The sequence below is a fragment of the Sus scrofa genome, chromosome X, assembly GCF_000003025.6.
Source record: "Sus scrofa isolate TJ Tabasco breed Duroc chromosome X, Sscrofa11.1, whole genome shotgun sequence".
NCBI lineage: Eukaryota > Metazoa > Chordata > Mammalia > Artiodactyla > Suidae > Sus > Sus scrofa.
This window is the reverse complement of record NC_010461.5, coordinates 85,258,350-85,271,130: the sequence shown is the minus strand read 5'-3', so window position 1 is coordinate 85,271,130 and position 12,781 is coordinate 85,258,350.

Sequence of the window (12,781 nt, the reverse complement as noted above, 5' to 3'; positions counted from 1 at the left end):
TTTTATTGAGCACCTGTTATATCTCAAGTCCTGTGCTGGGTACTTAGGTTAGGAAAAGGAATCAAAATATGATTCATTTTCTCAAAGTGCTTTCAAATCAGTAAAGAGACAGACAAGTAAATGAGCAACCATCGACCTTCTCTCATGGAGCCAGTCATAGGAAAGCTGTTATAGAACAATGCCAAAGTGTACAGCCTTAAAAGGATCCAACCCCAGTCCCAAACTGCTTTGACCTAAATATATCTGCCCCTGCACTATCTGAACACCATCCACAAAAACAGAAAACCCCCATCAGGGAAGCCCACTCCAAGTTAGTCATGCCCATTGTGGTAAACCAGCTCGGCAATCTTGTAAAAGTTGGGGTAGAGAATGGAGATGACAGAAGCAGACTGAGAATGCCCAGTTTATCACTTTACTGCTGCCTATGATGAGGATGGAATTGTATAAGTCATATCAGAACTCCTCAAAACAGTTACCAGAGTTGATGGATGTAATTGTTAGAAATTCTCCAGCACTGACATCATGTTCAACAGATGGTGTTTTTCAATGTATATTTCAATTAGAAGTTAACCATACTCCAGGAAAAGTGAACTTAAGAACTCTGGTTTTCTTTTCTTTTTTCTTTTTCAACCTGTGGCATATGGAATTTCCAGTGCTAGGACTACATTTGCCAGCCTAAACCACACACAGCCCAGCAACGTGGGATCCCAGCCTTGTCTGACACCTATACCACAGCTCACGGCAATGCCGGATCCTTAACCCACTGAGCAAGGCCAGGGATCGAACCCTCATCTTCATGGATACTAGTCAGATTCATTTCCCTTGAGCCACAAGGGGAACTCCCCAAACTCCGGTTTTTAAATATCTCTTTTATCTATCAGCATCTGGACCAGGCTTGCTAGGTTCCCTGTTTAGTTCACCTCCAGCCTGAGAAAAGTGCTGCCACCTGCTGATAAGAATGAAAAATAGATCCCTTCCCCACCCCTTCGCAAATAATAATAGTAACCAATAAAATCTCCCAAAGAGTTCAAATTTCCCATTCTTCAGATTACAGTCAGTCCATTATTTGCTCTTCCTGTTCATTACTGAGGAGAGAGGGAACATAGATAAAAGTTACTTTCAATTTTTGGTCTTGTTAAATAGAAATAATAAGTATAGAAAGAAAGCAGCAACATGGAGTCGGAAAAAAAATCTGAGGCTTTGGAGGTACTTTAGATAAGGAACTGAGTTCTCCTTCTGCTATTCTGTCAGTCAGTCAACAACTATGAACAACAGGCACCTACCATGTGCCTTGAACTCCTAAATGTGAGGTGTATATTGAAGAAGTTAACAAAATTTCTGCCCTCGTGGCATTTCCATTCTAGTGTGGGAGAAAGATAGCAAACAAGGAAACAAACACATGTCAAGAATAATTTCAGATACTTAGGGGGTAATGGCTGTGAGGAGAAAGAAATAGAAAGCCTCTGAGAACGTCTGTGACTAGCTATGTGACAAGTGGCAAGTCATTAATCTCTGAAGGTCAGTTTTCTCATCTAGAAAATGGGGATAAAAATAGTTCTTACCGCAAAGATTGTGGTGAGAGTGAGAAACAATACATATAAAGCATCTAGCATATCCCTTGTCATATTATACTGGCACAAAATGAATGGTAAACACTATTATCATTGTTGTCATTTTGTTATTATAATAAACCTATGATGAACAGCAGTGGATACCAAATGCCCCTGTAAGTCAAAGAGTATTTTTATCTCCATAATGAATACCAAGCCTTTTATATTTTAAAAACACTGGATATATTAATGCAATTTTCTCTAGGACAAAATGCTTTTCTTTTTCCTTTTAAGGCCACACCAAGAGCATATGTAAGTTCCCAGGCCAGGGATAGAATCCAAGCCGCAGTTGTGACCTATGGCATAGCTGCAATAACACTAGATCCTTAACCTGCTGCACCTCCGTGGGAACTCCTAGTGTAAAATACCTTTAATGTAGTTCATGCCTCTAATTCAGTGGTGCTCCTCTGAGGTCCTGGATGACTGTATTCCTTTCCCATAGTGGCCAAAACCATGACTATTTTCTCAGTAGGAAAATTCTGGAGAATTTTGCTGAAGGAGTGATTTCACCTGAGTGTTTCATCTTCAAATGGAGGCTCCTCTAAGTGTCTGTAGCTCTCAGAGTGGTGAGAGGTAGACACGTGCACAGCCTAACACATGATACACTCTGATTTCCACCTTTATTCCTTCTCCCTTCAAATGATGTTGTTCACTAAGAGCAACAAGAAAAGAACCAGCTCGGAGTTCCTGTCATGGCGCAGTGGAAACGAGTCTGACCAGGAACCATGAGATTGCAGGTTCAATCCCTGGCCTTATTCAGTGGGATAAGGATCTGGCGTTGCCATAAGCTGTAGTGTAGGCCGACAGCCATAGCTCCAATTGGACCTCTAGCCTGGGAAACTCCATATGCCGTGGGTACAGCCCTAAAAAGCAAAAAAAAAAAAAAAAAAAAAAAAGCAAACAAAAAAGAAAGAAAAGAAAAGAGCCAGCTCACTCACTCACTCTCAAAGCTGCCTTTCTTCTTTGTTTCCCTGACCCCGACCTGCTGGTCCACTTTCTAGTTTGTTAGATTCCTTTGGTGTGTGTGGAGGTTGGCTCTCTTCCTCCTTTCCTGAGCCTGAACTTGTATTAATCTTAACTTTCTTTTAACATAGAGTCTGTTCTGTGTTTTACCTTTACTGCTGCCTAAGAGTTGAGACTCAGCAACCTACAGAGAAATTCAATAGAAACAGGTTTGAAATGATGAGCTACTTTCAAAGATCATTTATTTCACATCTCACAACAACTTATGTACATGCATGTGGCATTTCTGGTCCTTGGTTCAGGTCAGCTTGGCTCACCAGAATGTAACTCTAGTGGTAGGTCTTTGTTCACTGGTGAACACTCCACTGGTTGTTCTGTCCATATCAATAAATCTATATGAAAGGCTGGCAGCTTACAATGACGTCAGTTGTGTGCAACAGAGCAAAACACAATAAAGAAGCAATGCTGGTGATGTAGCGATAACTCACTAGTGAATGTTCAATTGGAGAGGGCCTCTGAGGTGATGGCCACAAGGGCAGAAGTTCACAGCACAATTCTTATAAGCAACAGTGGTTAGGTACCAACCTGGCCACCAGCTGCCAAAGCTCCCCCCATGGCCTGGGCACCAATACATGTATTTATTTGGACACTGTGTCTGCCTGAAATCTGAGATTCTGTGTACTCAGAGGCGAGGAAATATCATTCCATTCCATTTTAGATAAATGACAGGTCATATCCTATTGCCCAAAACATAACAACTGTGGTCAAAACTTCCAATTCCAGGAGTTTCCGTTGTGGCTCAGCAGTAACGAACCTGACTAGTATCCATGAGGATGAGGGTTCGATCCCTGGCCTCACTCAGAGGGTTAAGGATCCGCCATTGCCATAAGCTGTGGTGTAGGTCGCAGACACGACTTGGAATTGCTGTGACTGTGGTGTAGGCCTGCAGCTGCAGCTCCTACTGGACCCCTAGCCTGGGAACTTCCATATGCTGCAGGTGTACATCTGGAAAAGACCCACCCACACACAAAAAAGCAAAAAAATACTTCCAATTACAGGATTTCTCTTGTGGAGAACAGGTTAAGGATCCAGCATTGTCACTGCAGTGGCTCCGGTTACAGCTGTGGTGTGGGTTTGATCCCTGGCCAGAAACTTCCACATGCCAAGGGCATGGCCAAAAAGCAAAAACAAAAAGAAAATCTTTCAATTACATATTTTGTGTCCAACAAGGATATTCCTATCCCCCAACTCCAGTGTTATAAAGGTGGCCCTATGGCATGTTGAAAGATTAGGACTCTCCAAATCAAATGTCAGTACTTCACCCTGCTTTGAGTAGTCTTACACAGTAGGAAAACATTCTATATTCCTCTAAGGGGGAAAATATTTGCAACATTTTACCTCGATAGGAATTTGCCTCTGTGGTGCATTTATGCTGGTGAACTTCCAAAGGGAATTGCAGCTGCAGTACCCAGAGAGGTACATCTGCAAGAAATTTACTAGGCAGGAGGAAAAAAATCTTCATGACATTCTCCCCAAAGGGAAATTTCTGTAACCTTTTTCTGACAGGCAAGTCATAAGTATTCACACAGGAGCATATTGCTTATATTCCCCTGACAGTCAAGAACGTTTTTTACTCTGGCAAAAATTATGGAGGATAAACTGTGGGTATATTTCTTGTGCTAATCCAGGTGCAAGATTTCATTGCTTGAGTGAAGCCAAAGGCAAAGAGTCAATAAAGTACTCAAAGACTATAATAGAAGAAAAAAGTAGATCTTGAGGTGAAGACAAAAGACAGGTCTTCAGGGTTCCTAGGTACTTAAACTGGCTTCATTCTCTAGAAAACAGATGAACCTTCTAGGTACCTCTCTGTTTATATCTAACATGGGGAAATGTGCCTATTAAGAATAATATCCCATAGATCATGGCTACTGTCCATCAATAAACAGTATTATATTGGCAGCCTCTTCTTGCAATAATATTCTATTCTTTCCTTATTTAAAAGAGGGTGGATGGATGGATGGATAGATAGATAGATAGATAGATAGATAGATAGATAGATAGATAGATAGAAAAAGCATCAATAATACTAAAAATTAGCCTTGAGAATGAAAATGGAAATACTATACCATAAAGAAGAATGAAATAATGCTATTTGCAGCAACATGGATGGAACTAGAGACTCATACTGAGTGAAGTAAGTCAGAAAGAGAAAGATGAATACCATATGATATCACTTATATCTGGAATCTAATATATGGCACAAATGAACCTTTCCACAGAAAAGAAAATCATAGACTTGGACATCTCATTTTTCAAATCCTTGTTCTTGCTTTCCATTTTAAGCTTCTCCTGCCTCTCCATTCTCTATTCCCATTGGTCCCCATTCCAAATTCCATTTCTTACTTTAGCTGTCCACCATTTCTGGCTCTATGGAAAATATACCTTCTCTAAGGCTCCACAAGATGAGGTGCAAGGTGCACCTTCCCAAGTTTCCATGGGTCTCTCACCTGGCCTCAGATATTCCAAGGAATCTTTTCCATTCAACCAGTACACTGCACTGAGGCTGACAGTGCTTCATTTTTTTCAGCTTTTTCCATCCTTTATACCATTCAATTGATGTCCTATTATTTTTAATGGCCACACCCACAGCATATGAAAGTTCCTGGACCAGGGATTTAATCCAAGCTGCAGTTGTGACCTATGCTCCAGCTATGGCAACACCAGATACTTTAACCCACTGTGCCAGGCCAGGAAACAAAGCCAATCCTCCGCAGTGACCTGAGCCATTGCAGTTGGATTCTCAACTCACTGTGCCACAGCAGGAACTCCTCGATGTCCTTTTTTTTTTTTTTTAGGTAATGCTAATAAGCTCACTTTTGTTGGTGGGTAATGGGTTACCCTAGCTCTTGTAATTAATTGCATTTTACCTGGAAACTTTTGGAAGATAATGTTGTAGCCCCCAGAGTTACTTCAATAATGAAAATATCAGACGGTTTCTCAGGCCAGGGATACATCTTTCTGGTCAGAGGAAAACTTTGGGATAGTACAGTGGCCTCCAGATCATACCTTCAACAGCATCCAATAACAATATTGGTCCAGATCACAAGCCCAATGCATGTTAGCAGTCATCAGGGTTCTGCTATATCCATCTGTGGAAAAAAGGGGGGGGGCAGTGTGAGGAAGTGCCAGTCAAGACGAACTCTGAATTACACAGGACTAAATGACACCCGTCCCACTGAAAGAAGGTCAGTGTCTTCTACTAAACACAATGATTAAGAAATTGGACAAATCCTTTGAAAAAAAATATGTCACCCATTTCCCATTACCAGGAACAATTAAATAACCAACTAATTATAGGAATTCAGATCACAAGACCCTCACAAGTTTCTAAGTCAGTTCCTAATATTTTTTCAGTGAACTTCTATGGAGTAGAGGCAGAAGCATCATTATGCCAAAGCTGTTTTTTATCAAGTACTTGAGGAGGTGCTTGAGTTTAATTGCAGCGAGCCAACCTACTTCCCAGGAGCCATTAGGCAGGTGTGGAGCACGGGAAAGGCAGGATGTGGGCAGGAGATGAATTAAGTCCTCCCCAATGCATGCTAATGTGCTTTCAGCTACCTTTGCCTTATCCAAGAAAGTTTTAAAGGGTCCAAAGAAATGGAACTCTCCTATTGTAGTGAAATGTTTGTTTTCAGATCCTTTCTTGCTTGGCAAAGGGATTTAGGGGTAAAGGAATGTCCAGCTAAGTGCCCTGATAATTAGAGGTCACAAATAGATGTCAAAAAACATCTTGAAAATGTTGATATGATTAATGAGACAATTTACCTAGGTGACTGCCTATTATGTCTAGAGTCCATGCATTAATTCTGGGTGATAGTAAGTCTGAAAAAAAATCCTAAGAAGGACAATGATGATTACCCCCAGAAATGATCTGCCTGGTCCCTCCAATGTTAACATCACCCTAGAAGCTCTAACAGAAAAACCCTGAAATCTCAACAGAATAGAAATCTTAACTCCAGCAAAGTCCCAAATGGATGTTCCTTATGGGTAAGGGATATTCAGAGTTATTTGGACCCCCATACTTGTGGAGGGTCTGACAACTTCACCATGTTGATTCCAAGGTCGCCCAAGGCATCAAAACCTAGCCAGTGGATGGAAGGAGAGAAAGAGTGGAGATCACACGGGAGGATTTTATGGGCCTGGACTAAAAGTGATACACAACTCCAGTCCACATTCCATTGGCCAGAACTCAGTTAAATGGCCATGCTTCACTGTGTGAAGACTAAGAAATGTTGTCCATGTTTCTAGGAAGAAAATAGAATTGCTGAATAACTAGTCAGTCTCTATAACGTATCCCATTCTCACCCTCACTTTCTGTACCCCTTTTCATCATCTCCTCCCACCACCTCTTCTCCAAATTCTGCCCACCCTTCCATCCCTGGTTATTCCCAGTCCTCATATGTCTCCCCATTTTCTCAGCTACTTTTAGCCCACTGCTTCCCAAATTATGGTTTAAGGACACCCCCTCCTCTGCTGGCAAGAGAATAACCTAGGAATCTTGATAAATTGCAGGTTCCTGGGCATCACCCAAACCCTGCAAAGTCAGGCTGTCTTCAGTTCAGAAATGTGTGTGTTTAACAGGGATCTCAAGTGATTCTGAAGCACTCTAAAGTATGAGATCGTTGATCCAGAAGGCTTGCCATCTTGGCTCTTGATTATGTGAGATTTATAATGCTTCTTTAGTTTTTTTTCCATCTTCAAATAATCTCCAACAAAATCTTAGGTTTTCTCTGGGCTGAAGTGATGTCTTTTCCTTCTATAATTCTCCCCCACAGTGGCCAGTGCTGCATTGGACACATAATAGCTCGAAATGCATTGCCGGGTTGACTGTGGATTGATCAATGGAACGGGTAGCTGCCAAGTAAAATACATTAGACAAAGAGAATTTTTCAAACTGGAAAGATAAAGGCTGAGAAGGGACATGATAAGAGCCCAGAAAACCATGGCAGGCTGAAATGGAGGGAAAAAGAACTGGGTCATTTCTTCCCCGTAATACTAGAATTTATATCTCCTCACTCGATAACAACCAAAAATAGCCAATCACATTCAAAAAAGAGTGAAAAGAAGCAAAGGGGAGGACTACTTTGCACCATGAACTCAAAGATTTGTTCTCCTCAAATGAGGCTATATGTATATACACATATATAATACAATTCAAAATACATTCAAAATATACTATATATAAAAATTTGCAAATTGTATGTGCAATATAGCACACTAATAGAAACTAGGAAGTTGGACGACATCCCTAAGCCATGAGAGTTTTTTTTTTTTTTTTAAATGGCCACACCTGCAGCATAGGAAGTTCCTGGGTCAGGGATCGAATCCGAGCCACAGTTGCCACCTATGCCACAGTTGTGGCAATGCTGGATCCTTTAATCAACTGTGCCAAACCGGATATCAAACCCTCTGCCTCCACAGCAACTGGAGCCACTGTAGTCAGAGTCTTAACCCATTGCTCCACAGCAGGAACTCCTCGTGAGTGTTTTGATGTCATTGACAAAGGCCACACCTACCCTTCCATTATCCACTTGACCCTTTTGAAAATGAAATCTCTGTGTGGACTGTAGAGAAGACCAGGTAGAGTCTTTGCAGGAGTAGAGTTGTGGCAAAATTGGGTAAGTGTTGTGCAGCCAACCATGTCCATTTTGACTGGGTTAGTAACTCATGCACTCTGTGGCCATGAGCTCATAACATGAGCCACAGGCACTCTGACTCCATTTCATTGTCTAACTCTACACCCTCATCTTCCCTCTATTCTTTCTCCTGTTCTCCTGCTCCAAACAAATCCTGCCCTGCTTCTGAGCCTTTGTTTTCATCTTCTGTTTCTGGTTCTACTCTCATTCTAATACTCAAAAAAAAAAAAAATGAGCCTTGGCTTTGATTTCAATTTTTGGTACTCAATAAGCATATGACTCCCAATTCTTGTCACTTTGGAAATAAAACCTTGTATGCCCCAAATAAATCCCTGAGGCCCAGGTCTTAGCACCCAGACTGGGCTCATCTCAGCACCTAGGAAGTAAGAATCAATCAACTCCACAACACTGGGCAGTTTCCACAAATGATCCCTTCTATTCCTTCCCTATTCTACAAAATTTTCCTTGAAAAAGACACATGCACCCGCATGTTCAATACAGCACTATTCACAATAGCCAAGACATGGAAACAACCTAAATGTCCACAGACTGATGATTAGATAAAGAAGATGTGATATATATGCACAATGGAATACTACTCAGCCATAAAAAAGAATAAAATAATGCCATATGCAGCACCATGAATGGAACTAGAGACTCTCATACTAAGTGAAATAAGCCAGAAAGAGAAAGACAAATACTATATCACTTATATCTGGAATCTAATATTTGGCACAAATGAATCTTTCCACAGAAAATAAAATCATGAACATGGAGAACAGACTTGTGGTTGCCAAGGGGGAGGAGGAGGGAGTGGGATGGACCGGGAAATTGGGGTTAGTAGATGCAAACTATTGCCTTTGGAATGGATTAGCAATGGGATCCTGCTGTATAGCACTGGAAACTGTGTCTGGTCACTGTGATGGAGCATGATAATATAAGACAAAAGAATGTATACATGTATGTGTAACTGGGTCACCTTCCTGTGCAGTAGAAAATTGACAGAACACTGTAAACCAGGTATAATGGGAAAAAAATTTTAATAAAAAAGTTTTAAAAAATAATATCATAGAATAATGATTGCTATGATTAAATATGCCATTGTCCCCTGAACTCATCTGAACTGAAGAGGGGGTTGGAAAGGGAAATACTGTTAAGCTCTTTAACATGGAAAAAATCTCTTCTATTTCTCAGTTCCCTGGTCAAGGACCTATATGATCAGAGATTTTATAAGTACTATCTGCATGCATAGTATCTTACATTTATGGAGTATTTATCTTGGCCAAGCACTGTGTTACTTTACATTTAGTATCTAATTTGTCCACACAATGACCCATGAGGTAGGCAATATCGTCATTCTTTACAAAAGAGGAAACTGAAGCTCAGAGAAATTAGCTGACTTGTCCCAAATCACCCACTTGGGAACTGGATGATCTGAACTTGAGCATGGACTTGTCCAATTCCAGAGACCACACAATGACTACACTTAACTGCTAAAGAACACATCATTGGTATCACTGGAGGGAGTTCACATTGAAATATTCCAAGGAGGTATTTTTTCAATAAGCCTGTTTAGCCATGATATTGTCTTTCAATGAATATAAGCTTCCTGGAGACAGGGATCACATGCAACCTGTACATAAGAATTAAAAAATATATTACAAAGTTCCTGTTGGTGCAAGATGCTGGGAGAGGTGTTACTGCCTAAAATAACTTAAGTTTCAGATTCTGATTGGATAGAGAAGTGGAGAGTGAAGTTTGTGTGCAGGGGAAGGTGAAAAGGAAAAAAATTCAACACTATATCCAGAATACGCTTAATCTGAAGATTCAGAGCAAGTATTTTCTCTGAAAGATCTTTCATATGCACTGGAATCAGATATAGCACTATAGGATGAAATTTTCATAACCTTGTCTTTTAATATCTGGGAAGTAGGGGGAAAACCAGATAAGAGAATAGAGCTGACTATCATGAAGACTATTAATTGGGAAGATATAAAACCTACATTATCCAAGATGGGGCAACAGCTTTAAAAATCATCCTTAACAACTCCAATGAGTCAAGCTCTTAAAATTTCACCAGCTCAACAATAGGAATATTACAGTATTTGCTCCTAAAAATGTGCCTACAATTGCTTTAAGAAATTCTTTTAGTCCTAAAGTGACTGGATAATAGCCATCACTGTATCTGTATACTCTGACATTGGTATAGGAAGAGAAATATTCTTAGCCCCCAGCAAGGATAGTTTAAAGGTCAGAGCCAGTTTCTGGAGAAAGAAATAAAATATCATTTAAATGAAATCAACTGACTGGTTAGAAATAAAGGCATGAATAAAGCTTATAAATTTATTTTATTTCTATTAAGTTTCTCAGTATCCAAATAAATGGATAAAGAAGCAAAGGAACAGAGATATTTGTTAATTTCCCATCATTGCTCAAGCAAAATAGAACAGATTCTTATGTAAAACCTTCTGGAAAAATTGCCAGTTTACATTTTTCAAACGTTCTTGATCCTAACTTTTTATGTAAAAATGAAATTTCACTAGATGTACTTATTCTATTTTTGAATCTCTTAGAGAATGTAAAATGTTAGAAGATGCTTGGCTTTAAAACAACTAAAGCCACTGATTCCTTATTAGAATAGATTAATAACTTAATGAGTGAACATTAAAGCAACTGCTTTAGTGGCAAACAATACCAGAATCATAATCACAGCAGTCCTCAGCAGAAATCCCAATTGAATTCAAGGGGGAAATACCCAAGAAAAGCTTCTCATTACTTTTTCAGTCATAATCATCATCATCATTACCATCCTGTGTGTGTCAGAGAGAGAGAGCGCAAAAGACAGGAATAGAGACAGAAAGATAACATTCTGTATGGCATAAAATGTATTTATTCTGTTATCACAAAGGATTTGAACAGGTATGGTCAGATAACCTTTGACATGGAACTGAAAGACAATGAAATAAAAGCAACCCCAATTTAACACACCAACCAGTTTTCCAACTATATATCTTTTTATCAGAAAGCCCCATTTGAAAAGGAAACACCAAAGGAGGGGTAATCCACTAACTCACCCCTTACTGCAAACGTATCAGTTATGCTTTAGTCATCAAGGCTTGCAGAGACTGACTAGTTATCCGTCAAACCTATTTTTTCTCTCCATCCTAAATACACATCTAGAGTCTACTTCCCAGCACCCATTGACCTGAGTTGTAGCCATGGACTTTGTGCACAAGCTTACACTTCTAGTCCTGGCTCATAAAAACTTCACACACATGATTCTCCCTGCCCTTCCTTCTTCTGCCAACTTGACACAGAGGAGAATGGCAACCTTGGGGTAGATATTTCAAAGTTTATAGAGTCAGAAGAAGAAAGTAGCATGAGTCCCTAAAGGAGGACCTTCCAGTCAATCAGGAGCACCCATTTGGAATTATTTTTTTCTTTTTTTAGGGCCACACCCAGAGCATATGGAAGTTCCCAGGCTAGGGGTTGAATAGGAGCTGCAGCTGCAATCTACACCACAGTCACAGCAATGCTGCATCTGAAACCCACATCGCAGCTCGAGACAATGCCGGATCCTTAATCCGCTGAGCAAGGCCAGGGATAGAACCTGCATCCTCATGGATACTAGTTGGGTTCTTAAAACATTTAAACTGTTGAGTCACAATGGGAACTCCTGGAATTTCTTTTCTTTTTCTTTTTTTTTATTTTTGCATGAAAAATCAACTACTGTGTCAAACACTGAGAGGTGGCAGTTTAACTGTTACTGCAGCTCCATTACCTCACTAGTACTCCAGAAAAGGTAATGAAACAGAGGACAGATAAACCTTTGATGTCAGAGGCATTGGCATTGGCTGGGTCCCACAATACTGGGCAGCCACAGGGCAGCTCAGGGAGTCTCAAACACTTGGAAGGTGAAGTGGCAGCAAAGACAAACCTCTATGCTTTGCCACTTTGCCTGGGGACAGCCTTTGTTAAAGTCACAAACCTGAAGCTATAAGATGAATCACCTCAGCATGGAACTATTTATACCTCTGATCCCTACTCATGTTCCTGTTCAAAGAGCACGGATTTATAATTTTAATTATCTAAAACTTGTAGAGATTTAAACATCTGTTTTAAGTGTTCAATAAGTATTAAAAAAGCAATCCATTTTTCTTTAAAGCCAAGTCATGATTTACAGTTTTCTGCAGCTTGCGCAACTCATTGCAGCCAATGCCCAAGGGGAAACCTGAAAGAGCAGCAAGGAGCACTTTAATTAGCCCACGATTAATTCCATTTAGGCTTCCTGCATGAAATGTAACCACCCTAAAGAACAGTAAATCATTCAATTACTGATTGTGATGTGTTTTTCAGCCCGAAAGCCGAAAGTAATAGTATTGATATTGAGTGTTCTCAGCATTGAATTTAGTGGCAATCCAATGGCACCTATTCAGTTTGAGGAATAGTTAGGAGGCATTTTAATGATTAAGAAGCTGTTATCCAGTCCATAAGATGAAGGCTTGATCTAAG